At 37.2% G+C, this 26590-nt stretch overlaps 1 pseudogene; it reads left to right on the top strand.

Moving 5' to 3' along the window:
* The first annotated feature begins 2096 nt into the window (after positions 1-2096).
* LOC101405238 (cytochrome P450 2C9-like) overlaps positions 2097-26590 on the top strand; it is a 92745-nt pseudogene continuing 68251 nt past the window's right edge.

The raw sequence follows: 26590 nt of genomic DNA, 5'->3' as shown, positions 1-26590 counted from the left end.
GCCTGTGAATTGCCTTCCTTCCCTTCAGAGTCCCTCACTCTTGCCACCCCCAACATCTTCTGTCTCTAGCTAAGAATGGTACTTAAGGTGAGGGCTTTGGCCATTTTGATCAGTTATTCAGTTTTCCTTGGTTTCTATCATGTACGTATGACATTAAACTTTTGTTTGTTTTTCTCCTGTTAATCTTCTCATGTCAATTTAATTCTTAGACCAGCCAGAAGAACCTAGAAACATAGAGGGAAATTTATTCCTCCTCTACAGTACTTACACAGACTTACATGGTAGAGCCTACTACAAACCTAGGCTATATGCTACTAATCTTATGGGACCACTATCACATATGTGGCCATTGACCAAAACATTTTTATCGAGCACGTGACTGTACATACACAGTAAAGGTTGAGAATCCCAGTGAACTGAATATTTCACTGGAAGGAAGCATACAAGTCTTAGGGGACCCTGGTTCCAGCCTCAGCAATGCCATTTGCAGACACTATGTCCTTGGCAAAAGTGCTGAATCTACAAGGGCCAGCTGCTTCATCATTAAAGTGAGAATAACTTTACCTTAGGCAAAGATAATGGAGGGAATCAAAAGAGTTATGATGGGTGAGAAAATTCTCTGTAAAATGTGTCTCCCTATAAGCATGAGAAGTAAGCATTTTGTAACTGAGATCTTGACAAAAACTTAGTTTTTCCCTTAATATATTAAAAATAACTGCACCAATCAACTTAGAATAAATGTGATGATATCTTTACAGAACATTCCTTTGAACAACCATTATTATTAGGGATCAAGTAATTTATATCACACCAGTGATATTTATATCCTCATGACCACTAAATGTCATCTCCTGTTCAGGTCTGCATGTTGTGGTGGTTCTGTGTTTTGGGTCTGTTTAGTGAAATCTTTGCCTTCCATCCTGCACTGCATCCATACCTGTTGTTCTGTCTATAATCTCCCTTCCTTGCTGTGCATACTTCGTTCCATTATTTCTGATAATGATAGACCAAAAAAGCAACAGAAGCAAGCTGTGTCTGGAGATGACTAGGAGGTGGGAGAAGCCATAGATTCTCAAGCCCTCCTCCCCTAAATTTTCTGAGATTGGCTCTTTCCTCAGTTACCTGAGCAAGTTTCACCTCTTCAGAGATAGAGAGGGGAGAATCCCAATCTTGTTTTTCTTTTCTTGAGAACCAATGGCCCTTTTATCCTTGTAATGAGATAAGGAATCCCTACTTAATATAAAGCCTGTTACTTTGTGAAGAGGGTCAGTGGTCGTGTATATTCAGAGTAACCAATGTTGTAAGAGTTTTGTTTTGTTTTTATAAAATTGTTCTAGAACCAGCTGTGGTGTAAGCCACAGTGCACCACAAGGGGCATCAGAAGGTCTCAGTTCTAACTCCAGCTCTGCCACCTGTGAGCTGTGTGATACTGGATAGCTCTCCTGTTTTCCTAGTCTCCCTTTCCCCATTTGACAAACAAACAATAATAATCTCTGCTTTCCTGTGTTTTAGGGGAGGCTTAATAGTAAAAGGTGTGTAAATTTACTTAGCACCTACTAATTGCTAGATACATGTTTGGTCCTTCAAGATGTATGAGTTATGTTAGTAATTTTATGTTTAAGCAACTGCAATGTTAGTTCAGTACATCAAACTATCTGACAAATCTTTCCTTTTAAAAGCATCACAGTGTGTGATGAAGCATTGCAATGCAACAAAAAGTCATAAATTCCCAACTGGTCCTCAGCCTAGGATCTAGATGTTGAGAAGTTTTGGGGTCAAATAATTTACTTCAGCATTTCTTAATCCTGGCTACATATTGACGTCACTTCTGGGATATTCTTAAAATAATTACCAATACCTGGGCCCCACTCATAACCAATTAAACCAGAGTCTTCATGATGGAGAACTGAAAAAAAAGAACAAGATTAAAGAACATTTTATTTTTATCTTTTTCAGTAGGCCAAAGTCCACGAGAAGAGATAGAGCTGATCTAGCTGATTTACCACTTTGTACGTGAAACAGGCAGGCATTGAAACGAGAGAGTGTTACAAAAGGTTTGGATTTCAGGCTCATGATTGTCTAAGTAAGAAGAGACAATGGATCTGGTTGTGGTCCTGGTGCTCTGTCTCTCCTGTTGCCTTCTCCTTTCACTCTGGCCCTATTCCTCTCCCTATTATTGGAAATATCCTACAGTTAGAGTTTAGGGATATCAGCAAATCCTTAAGCAATGTAAGTGTTATGCTCTCTGGTGGCTTGCAAAGGTAAGGAAATTAATGTTTCCTTTTAAATAAAACATATTTTGGAGGTAAAGTATTAGAATAGATCATATTACAGCAAACACTCCCCGTGGATTTTGATGTTTCCCTTGCGTTTTTTGTTGATCAGTGTCCAGATAGTGGAATGAAAAAAATGCATTTAGGGAGAGGAGAAACATTTAGCCATTTTAAGGTAGAATAAAAATAACAAAGTGATAAAAGAAGGGAGTATTTTTGTTGCGATGTTTTGCCTGAAGATAAATGACAATGGAAGTGTTTCGTGATTAGAGATTTTACTCAAGAAGTTATCTACTGTATACGCTATATAATTATGTTTTACATATATGTTTGTTCAGATTAACCATGAAAATTAAAGTTCTCTGAGAAGCAAATTACACCTGGCGTCAAGAAAGTAGATAAGTGCTCACGATAAACATAAGTGAACAAAAGAATTACTCAGTTAGGGCCTCTGGTGGTGAGAGAATCCTTTTTAACTTGGCAAAAAGCTGCTATCTGAGCACAATGAGTGCTGCAGAATGGAAGAAATTGTTCTTCCATGAGATGCTACAGGTCCTGGCGCTGCCTCTGTGGTGCCCGTTCTCTTTCTGTTTTAATAACACCAGCAGATCCCAAACTGGGCTGGGCAGTAGAATCATCTGGGTTGATATTTTAAAATACAGATTTTTAGTATCACAAAAGTATTGAATCAAAATACCAATGGAAAGAAGTTTACAGGTGATCCTGAAGCAGTCAGCTATTTATTGGCCCCAAGGTGGGCATAGGGGACTGATAAATTGCTCAGAAGTCAGAGATCAAGCAATCAGGGTTCAAATTTGGGTCTTTTTTTTTATTAGTTGTGGGATGCTGGGAACAAAAGTCCATTTATGGATCTCTAAACTTCAGTTTCTTTGCCTATAAAATGGGGTAAATAAACCTAGTTCAATTGTTGATGTGAGGAGTAACTGTAACCTGTGTACCAGGTGTCCTGGCAACTGCCCGGCACTTTAGAAGCCTTCAATAAATGGCAGCTATAACAATCATCTTGTGTTTATGTATAAAATTTAGAATTATTTGAAGTTGTGTGTGGCAGAATAAAAACATCAAAGATATGATTATAATAATCTGAATCAGGCACAATATGTACACCAAACAGAGAATACTTTTCTAATATTTGTATCTCCTTTCCATCTTCCAGCTCTCAAACGTCTATAGCCCTGTGTATTTGGTCTTGAAGCCCCCTGTGGTGCTGCATGGATATGAAGCAGTGAAAGGAGCCGTGATTGATCTTGGAGAGGAGTTTTCTGGAAGAGGCCGTTTGCATTTGATTGAAAGAGCTAATAAAGGACATGGTAGGTGTGTGTGTGCATATTCAGCATTGGTAATGAGGTGGCAAGAATGGAAAACAGGAATTTAAGGATCTCTTCAGCAGGACTTGGCCCAGCCACAAGGCTGCCAAGTGTCAGCTTCCTCATCCTTGCCTAGGACCTCTCTCCCAGTTTCTATTTCCCCTCCTGGTAGGAATCATTTTAGCAATGGAAAGAGATGGAAGCCCTCTCCCTCCTGACCCTGCAGAATTTGAGGATGGGGAAGAGGAGCATCGAGGATTGAGTTCAAGAGGAAGCCCACTACCTTGTGGAGGAGTTGAGAAAAACCAATGGTGGGTGATTGTGTACTCTGTAACTGACTTTAAGTGGCTATTCGATTCTCTAATGATGTCTTGGAAACATTTCAGGGGCAGCCAAACCTTTCATTATGGGTAGTGGCTACCAGCCATCATGTGGAAGAGGGAGGGTTTGAAATAGAGAACCAACGGAACTTTCGCGTATCCATGCTTGTGTGTGTACACTGATAATTGTGCATACAGTGTGGGTATAAAAGGTCACTTAATCCTATTCTGCCCCAGCTTTGTTTGTTTTCAAATCAGTACACCATAAAGATAGAAAGCTTTGAGTCTCATTTCTTCAAAGAGTTAAAGAGCAATGTTTTTCCCATAGCATAATTGAGTCACCTATTCTAGAACATTTCACCAGGGAACACTTGTCAAGTGGACAGGGTGGAAATGAGCTCATCACATCCATGGAGTATGAAACAAGTGGCATGTACTTTCACTTTATTGGACTGTGTTTGTACAGTCAGCCTCACTGACACATCTCAGAGTTCCTTGCAAGGCTCATTCCTACAATTCCCACCAGCCATGATGCTTATCTGTGGTTTTAATTGCCTGGGCATCTTTTAGTGCAGCCCTCATCAATTGTGATTTCTCTGTAAACACAAGAGTATTTAAACATTATCGGCATGTTTTTTCTAATATTACTGATTATTTACTGCATTTATTTTTATATATTTTAAGAAATATATTCTACCTCATAATTCTGCAGAATTCGCAAATATGAGGTTATAAAATGATTTATTTAACTAGATTTAAAGTATCGTTAATAATGCTTTACCTAGTAATCCCTAATTATAAATTGGCTCTAAGGTGAGCAGGAGGTTTCACTTTTGTGAATTTTACCTCCAGGAGCCCTGCTAGGTTCTCACAGTGAAGACTGCAGGAAAATTATCTCTTGCTTCCAGCAGGGGAGGGAAATATAGCCATTTCGAAACAGGTCCAGAGCATTCTGCTCTTCTCAACGAGGACTGCCTTCAAGAGAAACTACTTTCCAGAGCCTATCTACTGATGTTTTATAAGAAACTAACCAATCTCAAGAAAGGTACATACAGTTGCCCCCACTTACTCATGGTTTCATTTTCCATGGTTTCAGTTACCCATGGTCAACTGAGGTCCAAAAATATTAACTGTTTGGGAAAGTTGTTAACTTATTTATTAACTTATTTCTGGAAAGCTCCAGAAATAAAAAATTCATAAGTATTAAATTTTGTGCCATTCTGAGTAGTGTGATGCAATCTTGGGCTGTCCCACTCTATTCCACCCAGAATGTGAATCATCCTTTGTTGCTGTATCCGTGGTGTATACCCTGCCTTCCTTTTAGTCACATAGTAGCTGTCTTGGTTATCAGATCAACTGTTGCAGTACCACAGTGCCTGTGTTCAAGTAACCCTTATTTTACTTAATAATGGCCCCAAAGCACAAGAGCAGAGATGCTGTCAATGCACATATTCTCTTACTGTGCCTAATTTATAAATTAAACTTTATCATATGTAAGTATGTATAGGAAAAAATATAGTATATATAGGGTTTGATACTATCCGTGGTTTCAGACATCCACTGGGGGTCTTTGAATGTATTCCCTGTGGATAATGGGGGACTACTGTACCCAATTCCAGACTTCACTAACCTTCCTGTCCCACCTAAGGCAGGGGGGCTGAGAAGCACTTGGGAAAGTCACAATCCAGGGGCACAAGCTCGCTAAATATTGAGACCTATTCAGAGGACTATAGAGTGCTTCCCTATCCCCACATTTTACCACCACATCACTAAAATCCTATTTACTGCAGTTCCTTTTACATCATGTCTGGCATTCAACAAAGAATTACGAGGTATGCTATAAGACGAAAAATCATGGTTAGAAGATACAGAATAAGCATTAGAACCATATTCAGATATGGCAGGAATGTTGGAATTATCAGACCAGGAATTTAAAATAACTATGATTAATATACTAAAGGCTCTAGGGGGAAAGCAGGTAATATGCAAGCACAGATGGGTAATGTAACCAGAGAGATGACAATTCTAAGAAAGAATCAAAAATAATGCTAGAATCAAAAACACTGTAATAGAAATAAAGAACGCCTTTGATGGGCTCATTAATACACTGGAAAAAAAACATTGAAGTTGAGGATACATCAATAGAAACTTCCAAAATTGAAAAGTAAAGAGAAAAAAGACTGAAAAATATGGAACAGAATATCCAAGAACTGTGGCACAACACGAAAGATGTAACATATGCATACTGAAAGTATCAGAAACAGAAGAAAGACAGAAAGGAAGAGAAGAAATATTTGAAGTAATAATGACTGCTAATTTTCCAAAATTTGTATTGGACACCAAACCACAGATCCAGGAAGCTCAGAGAACACCAAGGTTAATATACAAAGTCAATTGCTTTCTTGTATACCAACAATGAGCAACTGGAATTTGAAATTGGAAATAGGATACCATTTATGTTAGCATATAAAAATGAAAACTTAGGTGTAAATCTAATAAAATATACATAAGGTCTATTTGGGGAAGTTAAAAAAACTCTGATAAGAGAAATCAAATTAGAGCTAAATAAATGGTCAGATAGTTCATGTTAATGGAGAGGAAGACTCAATATTGTCAAGATGTCATTTCATCCCAACATGATCTATACAATGAAATCCCAATTAAAATCCCAGCAAGTTATTTTGTGGATATCAACAAACTAATAGTAATGTTTCTATGGAGAGGCCAAGACACAGACTAGCCAACACAATGTTGAAGAACAAAGTCAGAGGACTGACACAATCAGACTTAAGGACTTAATATAAATTTGCAGTAATCAAGACAGTGTTGTATTGGTGAAAGAAGAGACAAATAAGATTAATGGAAAAGAATAGAGAGCCTGGAAATAGACCTATACATACAATCAACAGATCTTTGACAAAGGAGTAAAGGCAATTCAATGGAGAAAACATAGTCTATTCAACAATGGTGCTGGAATCACTGGATATCCACATGCCAAAAAATGAATCTAGACACAGGCCTTATACCCTTCACCAAAATTAACTCAAAATGGATCATAGACCTAAATGTAAAATGCAAAACTATATAAACTAATAGAAGATAACGTCGGAGAAAATCTAGATGATCTTGGTTTTGATGGCGACTTTTTAGATTCAACACAAAAGGCACCATCCATGAAAGAAAGAATCAAAAAGTTGGACTTCATTATAATTGAAAACTTTTGCTCTGTGAAAGACACTGTGAAGAAATGAGAAGACAAGCCAACATTGGAAGAAAATATTAACAATAGACATATCTGATAAAGGACTTTTGTGCAAAATATACAAAGAACACTTAAAACTCAACGATAAGAAAATGAACAACTGGATTATAAAATGGGCAAAATACCTCAACAGACACCTCACCAAAGAAGATACACATATGGCAAGTAAACATATGAAAAAATGCCCAACATATTTGTCATTAGGGAATTGCAAATGAAAACAACTATGAGATAACACTACATACTGATTAGAATGGCCATAATCCAAAACACGGACAACAATGAAGTCTGACAAGAATATGGAGCAACAAGCACTCTCATTCATTACTTTTGAGACTGTAAAACTGTACGGCCACTTTGGAAAACATTTTGGTGGTTTCTTACAAAACTAACCATATTCTTGCCACATAATCCAGCAATTGCACTCCTTGGTATATACCCAAAGGAACTGAAAACTTATGCTTGGAGAAAAACCTACACAAGGATATTCATGGCAGCTTTCTTCATAACTGCCAAAATTTGGAAGCAACCATGATGTCCTTCAATAGGTGAATGCATAAACAAACTGTGGTACACGCATATAATGGCATATTATTAGCTCAAAAAAAAGAGCTATCAAGGTGCAAAAACATGGAAAAACGTATTACATTTTGCATATTACAAAGTGAAAAAAGGCCATTCTAAAAAGGCTTCATATTGTATGATTCCAACTACCTGACAGGTCTCCTGACCTGTCATTCAGGAGAAAGGCAGAACTATGGAGACAATAAAAATATCAGTTGTTGCCAGGCATTAGGGGGAGAGAGGGAGGAATAGGTCTAGCACAGTGGATGTGATTTTTAGGGCAGTGAAACTATTCTGTATGATACTTTCATGGTGGATACATGTTATTATACATTTGTCAAATCCATAGAACATGAACACCAAGAGTGAACCCTAATGTGAACCATTGATTTTGACTGATATTAATGTGTCCATGTTGGTTCATTGATTGTAACTAATGTACCACTCTTGTGCAGAATGTTGATGGTGGGGAAGTCTGTCTGTGTGTGGGGGGAAGGAGTATATGGGAATACTTTCCACAAAATGTTGCTCTGAACCTAATGCTATATTTTAAGAAAATTGCCACTTTAATTTTAAATTCCTCCCTCCAAAATAACAGGTACCTTGTGTTAGAAGGGCACAAATACAGGCAATGAACATGAATGGAGTATTGGAGAAACCATTATTAAATTAGATATGATGGGATGATCAATTCATGTTTCGGGGAAAAGCAATATGTTGATTTTATGTATGCTGAATTTACCTAATTAGGTAATTTCTATGTAAATATTGCTTTGGAGTTTCTAGAATTACCATTTCCTGTTGCCTCAAAGACCACGACTTTTATGTGTATATTTTAATGATATTAAAAATATATTTCCAATTCTTTAGCCTCACCCTGTGATCCCACTTTTATCCTGAGTTGTGCTCCCTGCAATGTGATCTGCTCCATTATTTCCCACAATTGTTTGATTATACAGATCAGAAATTTCTAAAATTGATGGAAATAGTCAACAAAAACATCAGGATTCTGAACTCTCCATGGATCCAAGTAAGGCCAAGATCCCTTTTTTGTGAGAAATCATTTAGGCTAATTTCTCTGACAAGTCCAAAAATCTATGTGGATCAAGATGTGAGGGGAATGTTTGAATACCACTGTCCAGCCCAGAGCTTAATGTCATGGAGTGAACATCTGGGAAAAATAGTCAAGCCCTTTATTTTACACACAAGTGAACAAATGCCCAAATATAGAGCTGGAATTCAAGCCCATTGGCTCCCTGTCCAGGTTTTTCTCAGTTAAACCCCAAAGATCAGTTTCTGTAAAGTATTTTGGTCACTGCCCAACAGCATGCCCTCAGTGGCCATCCAGGCCAATGGTTTTTTCATTAAGTATTGTTTTCTCTTTTAGATCTGCAATAATTTTCCTGCTCTCCTTTATTATTTCCCAGGAACTTATAACAAATTTCTTGAAAATTATGCTAACTTAAAAAGTTATATTTTGGGGGCAGATCCAGTGGTGTAGTGGTTAAGTTCAGTGCATTCCACTTCGATGGCCTGGGTTCATGAGTGCAGATCCTGGAAGCACACCTACATCATTTATTAAGCCATGCTGTGGAGGCGACCCACATACAAAATAGAGGAAGATTGGCACAGATGTTATCTCAAGGCCAATCTTCCTTAGGCAAAAAGAGGACATTTGACAAACAGATGTTATCTCAGGGCCAATCTTCCTTGCCAAAAAAAAGAAGTTGTATTTTGGAGAAAATAAAAGAACACCGAATATCCCTGGACATTAACAATCCTTGGGATCTCATTGATTGTTTTCTGATCAAAATGGAACAGGTAAAATGTTAATGACAGCTCAGTTATTTGATTGCATTTGCATTTTGTGATTCATTGATTAGTTCGATAATTAACAGGTGTGATGGTTAATTTTATGGGTCAACTTGACTGGGCTAAGGGATGATCAGATAGCTGGTAAAACATTTCTGAGTGTGTCTGTGAGGGTGTTTCTGGAAGAGATTAGCATTTTAATCAGTAGACTGAGTAAAGAAGATCACCTTTATCAGTTAAGGGTGATCCAATCTGTTGGATCATTAACCAATCTTTTGACGATGGAATAGAACATAAAGGCAGAGGAAGGGCAAATTTGTTCTTTTTGCTTGAGCTGGGGCATCCAACTTCTTCACTTCTTGCGTATTGGCACTCTTGGTTCTCAGGGCTTTGGACTCAGAATAAATTATACTGTTGTCTTTCCTGGGTCTCCAAATTGCAGATTGGAGATCGTGGGTTTCTCAGCCTCCATAATTGTGTGAGCCAATTGCTATAATAAACCAATCTCTCTCTCTTTCTCTTCTTGCTCTCTCTCTCTGTGTATATATATATAATGTATATGTATATATAAATATAATATATAGATATATCATATTGGTTCTGTTTCTCTGAAAAGCTCTGACTAATAATGTAGGGATTTTTAAATGGTCAGGCAAGTACTTCTGCAAAACCACATCAAATATTTATTGTGTACATGGACCCATACTGGGCATCATGGAAGATTTGAATATGAATTTTTTTAAAAATTATAATACATGGATCCTTTTCATTGAGTGCTAATAATCTGCCTGAGGATAAACAGAATGCATACTTCAGGTGAAATGGGAATATTAAAAACATGATATAAAATACAAAATATCAAGCCATAAAAAGAAGATGAAAATGATTATTATATCATTTGTATAATATATGGGGAGTGAGGGGAACGGTTTAACCTAGGTTGGCTTCCTGAACGTCATGAGGTTTGATGTAGATCCTGAAATACTTGAAGTGAGGGTCAGGGGAGGGAATTTCAGATAGGTTGAATAGTGTAAGAGGAGATTAGAAGATGTATTTGGCAAAGAGATTAGGTAAATGGAAAAGAGACAATTTCTTTTAGAGTAACCACAAATGAATTGGGGCAGATATGGTGCTGTGGGTTGGTGTCTCTCAAGTAACCTGTAAGCCTGAATGCTGGCATGGAAAGTTTTAATTTGATTAGGTAGATGTAAGCCAGAACAAGAATTGAATGCAGGTAATTATCAGGGAAAATTAACCTGGGAGTTTGTATAATGACCTGTATGTTGAGAATGGAGCTCAAGGACCAACTGGAAGACATTTCATGTCCTTAGATTTTTTTGATGACAGTCTGGACCATAGAAACATAGAGGAATCTGAAATAAAATCAAGATTGTTCATCTCATGGAGTTCTCATATTTTAGGAAGAAAGTCAACTGTGCAGTCCCACGGAAGTCTAAGTTGAATCAACATTTTAGAGGAAACTTGTCAGATAAAATTAGGAAATGAAGAATTCTACACCTGATAAAGTCATTGGATTTGGTTAGAATTTGTGTTAGAGGAGCCTTATAAGAGAGCGGTTTTAGTAAAGAGGGGAGGAAGGGAGCCAAATTATAAGGATTTGTGGGGGAAATTTCACTTATGAGACCAGATGTCCTATGTGAGAACCTTAACCAAGGAAGGTAAGATTTGGATGGTGAATTTGAATAATGCTATGGTCAAGTTTAAAATCTGAGTGAGAAGGGTAAGACGGAAACCATAAGTACAGCTGTGAGGTTGCAAGCTCCTGGTTGAACAGAGGAAAGGCAGAATCCAGAACACGCTAAAAAGAGCTAATGCTGGAGAAGGAAATTCCTTCCTCTGAGGTCACTAATATTTATTTAAGCAGTTTTTAGCAATGGGAAGAAATGAAAAATCATTTAGGGAAAGATAGGAAATGAGTCACAGATGCTGAAGGAGATGACATTCAAAGAATTATCCCTGGAATTTGGGCTGGACTGTTCAAATCACTTGTTTGAGATTGAATGCAGTGAAGAAGATGTAATTGTTTGAAGAAACTGGAGGGAAGAAGCACATTACCCCTGCTTTATCTCCTGCTAGGACAATGATTCTTCTTCTTGGGGTTGAGTTATTTTGAGAATTTCATTAAAGGTGTTGACACCTTCCCATAAGAATGTACCTACATGGGTTTTTGGAAGTTTACATGCATTTAGGAGGGGATCCCTAAATGCTATGAAACCTCTCCATTAATCACTTCCATTAAGGAGGGCTGTAAAGTCATTGATATTTCAATTACAAATGGTTATTTTCTCAATACTGTATTTAAAACAACATTGTTTCTCTGCCCTTAATATTTAGAGTATAGCTTACGTTTTTGGTAGCAGCTTTATTAAGATCTATTCACATGCCATACAATTCCCCATTTAATGTATACAAATCAATTGTTTTTAGTATATTCAGAGTTTTTCAACCATCACCATAATCCGTTTCAGAACATTTTCATCACCACAGAAAGAAACCCCGTATCTTTTAGCAGTCATCTCCCATATCTCCCCAACCACTCCAGCCCTAGGCAACCACTAATGGTACTTTCTGTCTCTATAGATCTGCTGTTCTGGATATTTCATATATGTTGAATTTATGAGTGATCTTTTGTGTCTGGCTTCTTTCACTTAGCCTAAAGTTTCCAAGGTTCATTCATGTTGTAGCATGTTTTATACTTCATTCCTTTTTATGGCTGAATAATATTCCATTTTATGGGCATAAAACATTTATTTATCCATTTATCAGTGGATGGACATTTGGATTGTTTCTACCTTTTTGGTATTATGGATAATGCTACTATCAACATTCATGTACAAGTTTTTGCATGAAAACATATTCTCAATTCTTTTGGTATATTCCTATGGGTGGAATTGCTGTGTCATATGATAATTGTATGTTTAACTTACTGAAGAAACACCAAACTGTTTTCCACAGTGGCTGCATCATTTTACTTTCCCACTAGCAATGCATAAGTGTTCCAGTTTCTCCACATCCTCACCAACACTTGTTATCTGTCCTTTGATTATAGGCATCCTAGCGTGTTGTGAAGTGGTATCACATTGTGATTTGGTTTGCATTTCCTGATTATTAATGATGTTGAGCATCTTTTCATATGCTTACTGGCCATTTGTATAGCTTCTTTGTAGAAATGTCTATTCAATCATTTGCCCAATTTGTCTTTTCATTATTGACTTGTAAAATTTCTTATATATTGAAGATACAAGATTCTTATTAGACATATGATTTGCCAATATTTTCTCTCATTTTCTGGGTTGTCTTTTTACATTCTTGGTGGTGTCCTTCGAAACACAAGTTTTTGATTTTCATGAAGTCCAATTCATCATTTTTCTTTTTTTGCTCAACTGCCTAATACAAGGTCATAAAGAGTTACATCCATGCTTCCATACACTTTAAACTTTTAAGTTTAGGTCTTTCAACTATTTTGAGTTTACTTTTGAATATTGTGCAAGGTGGGGGCCCAAATTCATTCTTTTTCATGTGGATATTGCCCCAGCACCATTTGTTGAAAAGACTCTGTTCCCAATGAACGGCTTTAGCACAAATGTCAAAAATCACTTGACTATACATATTAGGGTTTATTTCTGCATTGCCAATAATATTCCATTAAACCGCATGTCTATCTTTATACTGGTACCACAGTGTCTTAATTACATAGCATTTTAGTAAGTTTTGAAATTGAGAAGTGTAAGCTGTCCAACTTTGTTCTTCTCTTTCAGGATTATTTTGGTTATCCTGGGTCCCTTGAGTTTCCATATGAATTTTAGGGTCAGCTTGTCAATTTCCAAAGAGAAGCCATCTGAGATTTTTATAGGAATTACAATAAATTTGTATATAATTTTGTGAAGTATTGCCATCTTGACCATATTAAGCCTTCTCATAGATGAATATGGGATGCCCTTCAATTTATATAGGCCTTCTTTAATTTCTTTCAACATTTTTTCCATAGTCCAGATTAATTTTTAAGAGACTTTATTTTTTAGAGCATTTTTAGGTTTATAAAAAAATTGAGATGATGGTGTAGAGATATCTCATATACTCCTACCCCTACACATGCATAGCCTCCACCATTATCAGCATCACTTACAAGAATGGTACAAATTTTACCAGAGATGAGCCTGCGTTGACACATCATAATCACCCAAAGAGCATACTTTACCTTAGGGTTCACTCTTGGTCGTCTACATTTCATGGGTTTGAACAAATGTATAATGACATATATCATATAATATCATTATAATATCATACAAAGTATTTTCAATGCCCTAAAAATCCTCTGTGCCCTGCCTATTCACCCTCCTCCTTCCCTGGCAACCACTTATCTTTTTATTGTCTCCATAGTTTTACCTTTTCCAGAATGTCACATAGTTGAAATCATGTAATATGTAGCCTTCTCAGATTGCCTTCTTTCACTTAGGAATATGCGTTTAAGTTTTCTCCATGTCTTTTCATGGCTTGCTAGGACATCTTGGTTGCTTTCAAGTTTCATTTATCAGGGTAGTAATGTAAATGGAATTGTGCTTTTAATTTGAAATTCCACGTCTTCACTGTTGGTATATAGGAAAGCAATTCACTTTTGTATGTTAATCTTGTACTCTGCAAATTTACGTGCTTATTAGTTTGAGGAGTTTTTTTGTTGATTCTTCCAGGTTTTTGATGTAGCTGATTATATCATCTGAAAACAGTTTTATATGTTCCTTTCCAATATGAATACTTTTTATTTCCTTTTCTTGCCTTATTGCATTTGTGAAGACTTCCAGTGTTTTTTTGAAAGGAAGGGTGAGACGGGCCATCCTTGCCTTGTTCCTGATCTTAGTGGGAAAGCTTTGAGTTTCTTACCATTAAGTATGATGTTTGCTGTAGGTCTTTTTGTAGATAATCTTTATAGAGTTGAGAAAGTTCCCCTCTATTCTAAGTTTATTGATATTATTTTAATACTGAATGAGTGGTGGATTTTGTAAAATGCTTTTTCTGCATGCATTGATATGATCATGTGATTTTTCTTTTTTAGTCTATTGAAGTGATAGTTACATTAATTGATTTTTTAGTGTTGAACCAGCCTTGCATACCCTAAGATACTAAGATAAATCCCACTTAGTCATGGTGTATGATTCTTTGTATACATTGTTGGATTTCACTTCCCTGCTAAAATTTGGTTGAGGAAATTTTCATTTATGTTTATGAGAGAGATTGATCTGTAGTTTCTTTTATTGTACTTTCTTTGTCTGGTTTTGGTATTAGAGTAATTCTGGCCTCATAGAATGACTTAGGAAGTATTGCTTCTGCTTCTGTCTTCTGAAAGATGTTGTACATTATTGGTATGATTTCTTCCTTAAATGATTGATAGAATTCACCAGTGAACCCATCTGGGCCTGGTGATTCCTGTTTTGGAAGGTTATTAATTATTGACTCAATTTCCATAATAGATATAGCCCTATTCAGATCATGTATTGCTTGTTGTGTGAGTTTTGGCAAATTATGTCTTTCAAAGAATTTGGTCCATTTCATCTAGGTTATCAAATCTGTGGGCATAGACTTGTTCATAATATTCCTTTATTATCCTTTTAACGTCCATGGGATCTGTAATGATATCTCCTCTTTCATTTCTGATATTAGTAACTTGTTTCTTCTCTTTTTCACTTAGTTATCCTGGCTAGAGGCTTATCGATTTTACTAATCTTTTCAAAGAACCAGCTTTTGGTTTAATTGGTTTTCATTATTGACTTCCTATCATAATTTCATTGATTTCTGCTCTAATTCTTATTTTTTATTTTGCTTAATTTGGATTTAATTTACTCTATTTTTTCTAGTTTCTTATGGTGAATTATTAGATTCTTAGATTCTTAGATTATTGATTTTAGATCTTTCTCCTTTTAGTATATAAGATTAATATGCTTTCAATGCAATAAACTTCTCTCTAAGCACTTCTTTGCCACATCCAACAAAATTTGATAACTTGTGTTTTGATTTTCATTCACTTAAAAATATTTTTTAATTTTTTGAGGCTTCTTCTCTGAACCATGTGTTATTCATAAGAGTAGAAATAGGGCCGTAATCAAAGCTCAATGACTTCCTATCAAAGGGTTTTTCACTCTATTCCAAGGCTTGGTTTCCATAAGGTATTCTGGAACTTTCAAAGAACTGCCCATACCATTCAGTAGTGGTTCAAGAACCTTGTTGAAAAGCGTCCATTTCCATGAGGTTTCCCTCCAATCAACACTTGATAGACTTGATCCTCAAACTAGTTATCTGATCTTACCCTGGGGAGCAGGAAGCACCACCTGGAAGAGAGGAAATGTGGGTTTGGGGGATGAATAAACTTTGGGGAAGTGATACAGCCAGGAACACATTGAGTAGAGCTGGGTTTGGATGCTCCAGTAGGGACCTTAGCAGTCTCTACATATCTGGGTTGGGGATGCTAGAATGATTGGTTGTTTGAACCAGAGGCACATGTCACAGTTTTACCCTGTCCTGACCTGACATGCTTTGCACTGGTACTCAGCCCTTGCTCTTTTGTACATATTTCAAGAGTGTCATGAATGCTGTAAAGCCTCTTCATTACTCCCAGAGTAAGGAGGGCTCCAAGTCCTCTGATATCTGAATTACTGGCAGCTGTCTCCCCAATAATATATTTAAATATAACTTAATTATTCTAGGAAACATTATTTTATTTTTATTCTAGGTTAATTTTGATAAACCAGGTGTAAGAAACCACTGAATCTCCCAATACCCTTGGGAGATGGATGTATTCAGGGGAACTTAGATTGTTGTTTCTCTATATTGGGCCATATATTGGGCAAGTATTTTGTCAAATAATTTCATCTAATCACTCCCAGAGAAAGCACAATCAATGCTAAAAAATTTACCAATGACAACATGATAATGATTGTATCTGACTTTTCTGATTCTGAGACAGAAATAATGAACTCAACCCTGAGATATGGACTCTTTCTTATGTGGAAACATCCTAAGACCACAGGTTCAATAACACAAAAAATGAATTGGAACAGAACAATAGAATTATGAAAGTTGTAAAGACATGCATAGTCCTCACCTTCATTCATTTTCTTAAAAGTGTCATGAACATTAAAATTATGTGTCCCTGGCTGTCTTCTGCTCAATTTAGTGGCAGGTCTGGAGACAGGAAATAGAACAAAGGGGAGAATGATAGGAAAAACTGAAGGGCAGAGCGTAGAGTAGGAGATGTGATCATTTTCCCAAATATGCGCAGAATCCCATTTCATGAGAGTGATTTGGGACAGACACAGCCAGCTTGAGTTGTCTTAGAGGTCAGTATTTTTTTCTTAACTGGTGCCCACTTTGTTTGTCAGTGTGCATTCTTTCAGAATCCATTATGCACAGTGAAATGTTCAGAGTAGTGTTCCAGCGCTGTAGTTGGGAAGATAGATACTCTACTCTCCATGACGGAAGAATGAAATAATTTCTGGAATTCTGTGTGAAATAATCTCACGGTATTTTGCAGTCTGAGAAACATTCTAAAAGTGATATTTAGGAGAAGCGAACTGCTATGAGTGACAAAAGATGTAGGAAAGAAAATTATTCTGGTTATGTGCTTACCTTTACCAGTGTGTTGTACATTTTCATATGATCTCATGTTACTTATTAGCGCCCTTTCATTTCCACTTAAAGAACTCCTTTCAGCATTTCTTGTAAGGCAGATTTAGTGGTGATGAATTCCCTCAGCTTTTGTTTATTTGGGAAAGTCTTTACTTCACTTTCATTTCTGAAGGATAACTTTGCAGGGTACAGAATTCTTTATTGGCAGATTCTTTCTTTTGGCACTTTCACTGTATCATCCCATTCTCTCTGGTCTGCAGGGTCTCTGTTGAGAAATCTGCTAATTGCCTAAGTGGAGTTTCCTTTTATGAGAGAAATATGTTTTCTCTTGCTGATTTTAAAATTTTTTGTCTTAAATTTTAAACAGTTTTATTATATATGTTTTGGAGAAGATTGTTTAGGATTGATATTTTGGGATGACCTATTAGCTTCATGAACTTGGTTGCCCAAATCTCTTCTCAGATTTGGGAAGTTTTCAACCATTGTTTCTTTAAATAACCCTCCACCCCTTTTCTCCTCTCTTCTCCTCCTGGGACTCCCATGATGTGTACATTATTCCTCTTGATAGTGTCCTATAAGTCCCATAGACTTTCTATATTCCTTTTCACTGTTTTTGTTGTTGTTGTTGCTCCTTTGAAATGATAATTTCAATTGATCTGTATTCTAGATAACTGATTCTTTCCTCTGCGTGTTCCAGTCTGCTGTGGGAACCCTCTATTAAATTATTCAGTTCAGTCATTCTATTCTGCAGCTCTAAAATTTCTGTGTGGCTCTTTTTTATGTTTTCTATTTGTTGAACTTCTCATTTTCTTCTTTTATTCTTTCCTGATATCATTAAATTGTTTATCTGTGTTCACTTGTAGCTCTCTGAGCATCTTTAGAACAATTACCTTAATTCTTTGTTGGGAAATTCCCGGATCTCAGTTTCTTTAGGGGAAGTTACTGGAGACTTACTGTAATATTTTAGTGGAGTCGTTTTTCCCTGATTCTTCACGATCTCCGAAGATTTTCATAGGTGTCTGCACATTTGAAAAAATGATCACCTCTTCCAGTCTTTATGAACTGACTTCGGTAAGAGAAGACTTTCGCCTGTGGGTGGGGGCATGCTGGAGTATGCTGTGACCCCAAATCAGGTGGTGTAGGGTGCAAAGTATGGGAGTCTGTGACAGCACATTGTTGAGGGGTGTGATGTCTCTTCAGCTCAGGCCACAGATGTCCACAACATTGACACCTGTGTGAACCTTAATGAGCACTGGCAGGGGTCCACAATGGCTGCCATGTCTGTAGGAGTCTTCAGTGTTGCCTTCAAGGCTTGTAGCTAGAGGCTAAGTCAGGCTCACTGGTGGCCAGAGCTGTTGGAGTGCATACACTCAGCCGAAGGGGCTAGCTACAGGTCCTATGTTGGGGCAGAGGCCAGGTGGAGACACACAAGTAGTGTGTAGGGGCCAGTGAAAGTAGCAAGGATCAGGAACTCTAAGGGCTCACTGGCAGTGGCAGGGGCCTTGGCTGTCAGCGTGCCCTTCCATGACTTCACACTCTCCCCACTGTGTGTGCACTACAGTGAATGTCGGTGATGGGGATTAGTCTGTGAGTGTGCATGTGAACAGCTGGAGGGGCTAGGTCCAAGTGTGTGCCCAGCACTGGATGTCAGCCTGGGAATCTAGCTTGGTGTCTTGCACTCACACAGCAGCAGAAGCCTGAGATGGCTTCTGGTTTGGTTTTCAGACTCTAGCTGGGGTTGGAGGCAGGGAGCCTGGAGGAAATCCAGCATCTGATATCAGCAAATGTGAATACCTGTGGGACAAACAGTGATGTCATTGTGTAGGGGGTCCAAGGTGGATGTTGCTTTTCTTGATGGTGAAGTCTGCTAGGATTGTCTGCTGAGAAGGTCACTGTTAACTGCATCACTCCCACTGTGTGGCTGCTATTAGCAGCCCCTGCATTTCTTCCATTTTCCTAGCCATCTCTATATATCCCAGCTTTGCCAGTCTGGATGGGGTGAAACCGAAGCAGGACCTTTGTGTGATGACCCGGAAGGCTGGAGAAGCTAGTTCCCCACTTGGTCTTCCTTTCCTGGTAAGGGGAACTCTTTCTAGCTGGGAAATTTCCTCTTGGCACTGAGCAATGCCAGCTTGGGGGATGGGATGATCTTTGACTCACATTTATGCCTGTCCTCTACCTACTCTCAAATAAGAATCCTGGCCAGCGTACCTAGAAAATAGATACTGTACTCAAATATTCCCATGTGATTTATTAAGGATTTTGATGATGACCAAGAACAAAATGCAAAAGAATACATCTAGTATTAGTAGCTCAGTTTCTTTTTGAGCTCTGATTGAGGGTTTCAGGCAAAAGAATTCTGCTTCCTAAACTTTGATGTCCCCACCATCTAGGGTAAGACAGGTTTATCACTAACTTTCACAACTTTTCAGCTATCTCATGTTTGTGTATAAGAGAGTTAGAATTTAAAAGCAAGTGTTTCCTGTGTTCAATATCATGTTTAAAATTTCTTCACATTCAGGTGATTAAAAAATCTCATATTTGAGGAAACAAAGACCCTTCAACTAGCAGCTCTGATGTTAACTCATTGTGTGACTATATGCAAAGGTCATTGCCTCTCTGAGCCATTACTACATTGCTCTTACAACAAGAAAGTAAAGAATTTCATCAGATGATGTCTAAGATCTATTCCAGTTCAATTATTTCCATGCTTTCTTCCTTCTTTGAGGAGTAAAATGGCAAAGCATATGAGACACTAGAAGGGCTTCATAGACAGAGCTAAGACACAAGTTCCTCTGGCAAAAGGATTGCTCTGAAGAGAGACAGTGAGAGAGAGATAGAGAGTGTGTGTGAGAGAGATAGAGAAAACTATATATATATTATATATATATACATAATATACATAGTTTTAAAATCTGCTCTTCTTTCAGGACCAGAAATGTCATGAGGCAGTGTATATCAGATATGGGATTGGACAGCTAACTGCATTTCAGTGAAATCTAGTTCTTTGAATCTTTGAATCCTGGATTCCTGAAGTTCTGAAGATTACAAAGGGACAAACTTTGCTGAACTCTCATTTTTATTTACCAGTGGTGAAATTATTGACTTAGTAACAGTTTAATTTTAAACAAAATTTTTAATGCCGATGTGAGACTGCAAGATACATAATTACTCAACACATGTTTGTGGAATGTCATTGAACTGAAACACTTTCCAGTGCAGAGTTCACAAGTTATAAAACCAGAGTTGAAGTCCTAACCCTGTTAGAAGTGGAAATTTGGGTGAATCTCTTCAATTCTGACTCTCACTTTCTTCATGTATAAAATGCATAAAATATACCTGCCTCGTGGGTTCATCATAAGATTCAAATAATAAGATATTCACAAAAGTGCTTCATAAACTTCACAGAATGCTACTAATAAAAAGAATTATTCCTTTTGAATTACAGAAAGTAATTTATTTTCTTTTTAAAAAGCACATTAAAATTCTAGGCATTTTATTTAAAAGTCTAATAGTCATTTTACAGACTTTTTAAATTAGGTTCCTTTGTGTGGTATAAAGTGGCACTTTGATATTATTACCTTTAGAGGCTGATCTAAATCTATTATGTTCTTGTCTGTGGAATCTGGACATGGTGGTCTTTCCAGACTGAAGTGTTTTTGATGTAGTTATTTCCCCGTTCTCTACCCTAAGCTCTCATACCTGGTGACTGCTTATTAGCCTTGCTTCTCTGCTGCTGCAGAAGCTATGGAGGGAAGCTCTTGTCTCTCAGGACCTCCTGCTGACTTCCTCTAGATTGAATCTTCCTGCTGCAAGACTGAGCACAGTTCATCATCAGCAATGTAGAAGATTAAGCAACATTGGAAGTCCTGTACTGGGCTCTATAGGTGCATGGCTGCTAAGATGGGGACTTCTCTGCCTCCAGGCTGCTGTTGTATGGGCACTCATTCCTTCTTTTCTGAAATTATAATTGGCATATGTGTTGTGTCAGGTGTCCTTGGTTCAAATTCCAGCTCTCCACTTATTTAGCTAGGCTAGGAGGTATATGATTCTTTTCAAGGTAATACAGCCTCATCATTTCTGTCACAAAGCATTTTTTGAAGATTAAGTGAACTAACAGGGTGGAAAATATCTGGTACAGAAGAGCTTCTAAAATATTTCTTCATTCAATCTTGTGGTGTTGGTTATATGCTTGTTGTATATTGATGTAGCTATATTATGAAATTGAGACACTTAAATATTCAAAAAAACTTTTATTTTAGATAATTGTAATCCAAAGTAAATATCCAAATTTATCCAAAATAAATGTTATTGATGTACTTGGTAGCAATGAAGAACCTCCTAGAACTATTATCCATACCACTTCACTTTGTGGTTTTCATCATTGTTATTTTGCACTTAATTTTTGATACACAGGATTTGCTTTTAGTCTTAATAGAAACGTTGTATATGAGAACCTTTGTTATAAACTGAGTCTCATTCTTTATAAATTCCTTTTCCTCTCTAGAACTTCTTAGGATTTTGTTTTTGTTTTTCTTCATGTACTCAGGTTTCAGAAGATTGTGGGAGTGTGGTTCTTCATACCACTATCCTGCTTAGAACTTGGTGGATCCTTTAGATTTTTCATCAGTTTAGGATAATTTTCTTTGCTTATTTTTACATTCAATTAATTTTTCTCTTTTCTTGAAATTCCTATTGAGAATTCACTGGAACTTCTAGAACTATTGTCCATACCACTTAACTTTGTTTATAGTTTTCATAATTAGTATTTTGCACTCTATTCTTTGGGAAACTCTTGTTTTCCCAATATCTTCCTGCTAAAAAAATCAAACCACTGCTAAATCTTGTATATTACTCAGCATATCTGTTTATTTAAAAAAATATATTTGCACTCATATTCTCTAATTACCAAGAACTTTTCTTTTTTAATAACTTGTTCTTCTGATGTGGCTAAATTTATCTGACAATATTATACTTATTTTAACATTTTTTCTGTTTTCTCTAAGTTAACTTCTTCTGGAGTTAGTATTCTGATTTTTAAATTTCATGTTAGTTATGCTGTTGGATTTCCTCAAATATTTTTCAACCCTTGAATTTTTTTTCACATATGTGAGTTTCTAGACACTGTCAAATATTTACTATATTGAATGTCAGAATATATTTCCTCACCCAAGTGAGAACTGGCAATACATGCTCTGGTTATAGGACCCTCATTGGAAATGGATGTACAAGGAGACAGATGGGTAACTGCAGCCAAAGGACTTTCCACTTTTGTTTTTGAGTGATTTCTTTCCTTGACTTGGTAGGTTCCTGTCTTCCATCTACTGTCTGTTGACCCTGCACCCCGTTTGGGACTAAGCGGTGTCAGGACTCCTGACGTACAGAAAAGGGCTCTGTCAAGAGAATTGGGATATGTCTACTCTTCTCTAAGACAAGACTAGCTCTCTATACCCTTCTGTTTACCCTGCCTCCTCCTTTCTGTCTCTGATTTTGGCCTTTCTCTGGAACTTCTGGGAAAGGGCCCTAAGAGTGCACTTCTTTCTTCTGCTCATATGATGATGAATTCTGACACAAGAGACATTCTCTTTCATTATTTGTCGAGATAATGAATTCTAGCCCTCTTAAAATCTGATAGCCTTCAAATTCACTATTAAAACATGGCCACCTCTGAAGAAGTGAGAGTTATTTTTAGTTGGGATTTCCACTGCAAAATTAGATATTTATTAATACTAAGGTGACTATTTTTGTTTTAATCTCTCCTGGTAGGCCAAAGTGCACTGAAGATAAAAAACTAGTTATTCAGAAGTCCAAAGACTTAGTGCAATCTTGGTGATCAGCTTGCATGTGGTGTTTATAAAATCTTTGGGTTTGGAGCTTTCAATTGCACATCAGTTGATCCCTTCACAGCCCTGGTGATTTTTCTTGCTTGTTTGATTTTCCTTTTTCCATGGAATCGAAGCTATGGAGAAAGCAAGCTTCCAATGGCCCCATTCATCTATCAATCATTGGAAATAATTTACAGACAAATACTAATAACATCAGCAAATCTATAAGCAAATTTTCTTGCAATTGTTTGCAATAAGTAAATAAGACAGCTTTATTTCCAAATATAATATGGTCTTAGACACCATGTTTTAAAGAAGTAATTTTAAAGGGAAGTGTCCATTGAACACCCAGACATGATTTTAAACAGTATACACATAGAAGGCTGCTAGAAGGAAATGAGATCCATGAGATGACTGTTGACATTGTGAAAAGTAGGAATTCCCTGTCCATATTGTGACCTAGGTCCCTTTTTAGTAATTAGTCTTTAGTGAACTCTAATGGAAATGAAACAGCTTTCAATTTAAAAAAATCTACTGATTTACAATTCAAAACGCTAAAAATTTCCTAAAAGCACATAGTGATTTGAAACCAAGGAAACAACTAAAGATTCAGAAATTTTCAGTTTCTATATATTTGGTCAATGAATGAAGGAATAAATACTCTACTCCTAACTATTTATGTACCAACAGCTCTCTAAATCTCAAAGGAATTATCTGAAATCTGTCTTTCCTGAGACAGTTAGTTACCAAAGCACTAGTTCTGGAAGCTCCTTCCCCCCATGTTTTTGTTACCGAGCAAGGGCTTGCTGTCTGATGCACATAGAAGCCAATACCAAGGCACCCACTTTTGAGAGAAGAAAGAGCTTTATTGCAAGGTTGACCAGTAAGGAGACAGGAGGCAAGGTTCAATTCAAATCTGTCTTCCTGAGCAGAAGCAGGGGCAGGCATTTAAGGAGTTGGGAGTTGGAGTGGTTATGCTAAACTCTAGCTTGGCATAGTCTGATTGGAGGATGGGAGTGTGACAGTCTTGTAAGTCCAGTGTGCTACAAATCAAGGGGCCCCTTGCTTCTCATTAGGTTCCCCACTCCACATATTTTCATATTGAGTTCTGTAGTTAGGGAACCTTTGGTTCCTAGGCAGCTTGAGGTCATCTGAGGAGAAGGTTTCCATCTTCTTAGCATGCTCCAGCTAAATGACTTGCAGTTTGTGCTCATTTCTTCTGCAAGATAACTTTGATATATTGTTATTGACGCAATAGGATATGATATGACCTGGTCTATGATCATTACATTTTGGGCTGTGGATTCGAAGAGATCGTATCAGCACACCAGCTCATTCACTTGTTAACTCAGAGTCTTGGGCAGGTTTTTAAAATCTCTCTGAGCTTTAAATTCCATTTCTTTTAAATGTGAATAGTAATTATTTTGAATATATTATATATTCAACAAGTTATTGAATGCCTACTTTGTATGAGGAACTATTTAGATGCTAGGGATTTTTAATGGTGAATAAAAAAAAAGAACTTAGCATCATGGAAATTACAGTGTAGAAGGAAGGCAGGTATTTATGAAACAATCATGAAAGTAAGTATATGACCACAAACCAAGTAACATGGACACAGTAGAAAGAGGAAAGAAGGGGCCGGCCCCGTGGCATAGCGGTTAAGTGTGTGTGCTCTGCTACTGGCAGCACAGGTTTGGCTCCCTGGTGCGCACTGACACATCGCTTGTCAGGCCATGCTGTGGCGGCGTCCCACATAAAGTGGAGGAAGAAGGGCACGGATGTTAGCTCAGGGCCAGTCTTCCTCGGCAAAAAAGAGGAGGATTATCATGGATGTTAGCTCAGGGCTGCTCTTCCTCACAAAAAGAAAAAAGAGAGAGAGAGAAAAAAGAGAGAGAGAAAAAAAAAAGAAAGAGGAAAGAAGCCCACTGTGGTGTTGCATGGATGTGAAGTGGTAAAGGAAGCCCTGACTGATCGGAGTGAGGAGTTTTCTGGCAGAGGCAGTTTCCCAGTGTTAGACAAAATCACCCAGGGATTAGATATGCTTCTATTTGGGGGAATATGTGTGGATTTCTAAGTTGCAAAGACTCCTAATAGGCTAAGGAATTGAAAAATTATAAGTATTTAGAGAAATTTATGAAAATGTCATAATTACAACATTTTCTATAGAGGATCATTAATCCATATTTAAAATTATAAAGGTGACACAATGTCTCCATGAAACATTAAATGCAATGAAAGCAAATTATCTAACTACTAATGTTTTCTGAACTTGTGACTAAGCCTTATTCATTTAAGATAATGAGAAAGACAGAGAGAAAAGAGAAGGGAGGAAAATGACTAAACTATCCTATTCACCAAACATTTTGCTTTCGGGCCTGAGTCGTGGTTGCCAAGAGACAATTTTAGGAAACTTAGATATACAGTATGCATGGAACCAATGTACCTTTAGAATATTTCCAACCTTGCCTTCAGTCTTCTATTCTTCTAAAAAAGTGTAAGAAATATTTGAATCCTATAGAATAAAGAGCATAAAGCACAAATATGCTCTGAAAAGAGGATCCTGGAGAAACACATGGTGAGTATGGATTGGAATTGATATTAGATACAGCTTTTAAACTAAGTACTTGAACTATCTTCCATTTGTTTTTGGAGCTGGCCTTAAACTATCCCATCCTCTGGTGGGTCACTGGGTTCTTGAAAAAAAAAGAAAAAGCCTGAATGGGGTCATTTCCTCCTCTACATTGTTCTTTAATATCTTTCTGGACAATTTTCTTATGAGCATTGCTTTTCCCCCTGATCTTGTCATTGCTCTGGAAGTCTGATATTGAACTTTCTTATGTTCAGATCACATCTCATGGAAGAGATTCAACAAATAGAGGGGGAATGTTAAAATGTGAAAGGCTGTGGCTATGTCCCTTCTCTGAGGAATAGATTTTCAGGAGCTTCTTTCCAATGCACAAGTGCTGTTTCTCCTTCTCTTGAGAATTGACTCCTCTTGTTGCTACTACAATTCGCTTACAATGCACAAATGTCAGCCCTGAAATTTTAACCTATGACTTGGACTCATCATGATTTATTAGCTGTGTGATCATAGAGCAAGCATTTTGCTTCTGTGATCTTCAACATCCTCATCCATATAACGGGGTCAAAACACTTGGTTCACAGAATTATTCTGAGGTTTAGAGGAGCTAATGGAAGAGGAGTTTAGTAACATGTAAACCCAAGTGTCTTGACAGTAAGATACTAAGCTTAGTTAAGAATGGAGGCAGGTAAAGTAGGGCTCAATGGGAATTCCTGAGGCTGGAACCACTTTATCTACATCTCTGCTTAAGCATCATTATCGTTTTCCAAGATGAGGACTCTCAGCTGCAATTCATGGCAATGGAAGTTATTCTTCTCTATTTTTTTTTTTGTCCTGATAGGAATTATTTTGAGCAGAGGAGAAATATGGAAGCAAATCTAGCATTTTTCCCTCACGGTTTTGTGGAATATGGGGATGTGGAAAAAGAATATTGAAGACAGAATTCAAGACAAAGCCTTGTGTTTGGTGGAAACATTTGAAAAA

Source organism: Ceratotherium simum, chromosome 6, assembly GCF_057802395.1.
Source record: "Ceratotherium simum simum isolate JZ-2026a chromosome 6, ASM5780239v1, whole genome shotgun sequence".
Lineage (NCBI taxonomy): Eukaryota > Metazoa > Chordata > Mammalia > Perissodactyla > Rhinocerotidae > Ceratotherium > Ceratotherium simum.
The sequence above is the reverse complement of the archived record's forward strand: the minus strand, read 5'-3'. Positions and strand labels throughout refer to the sequence as shown.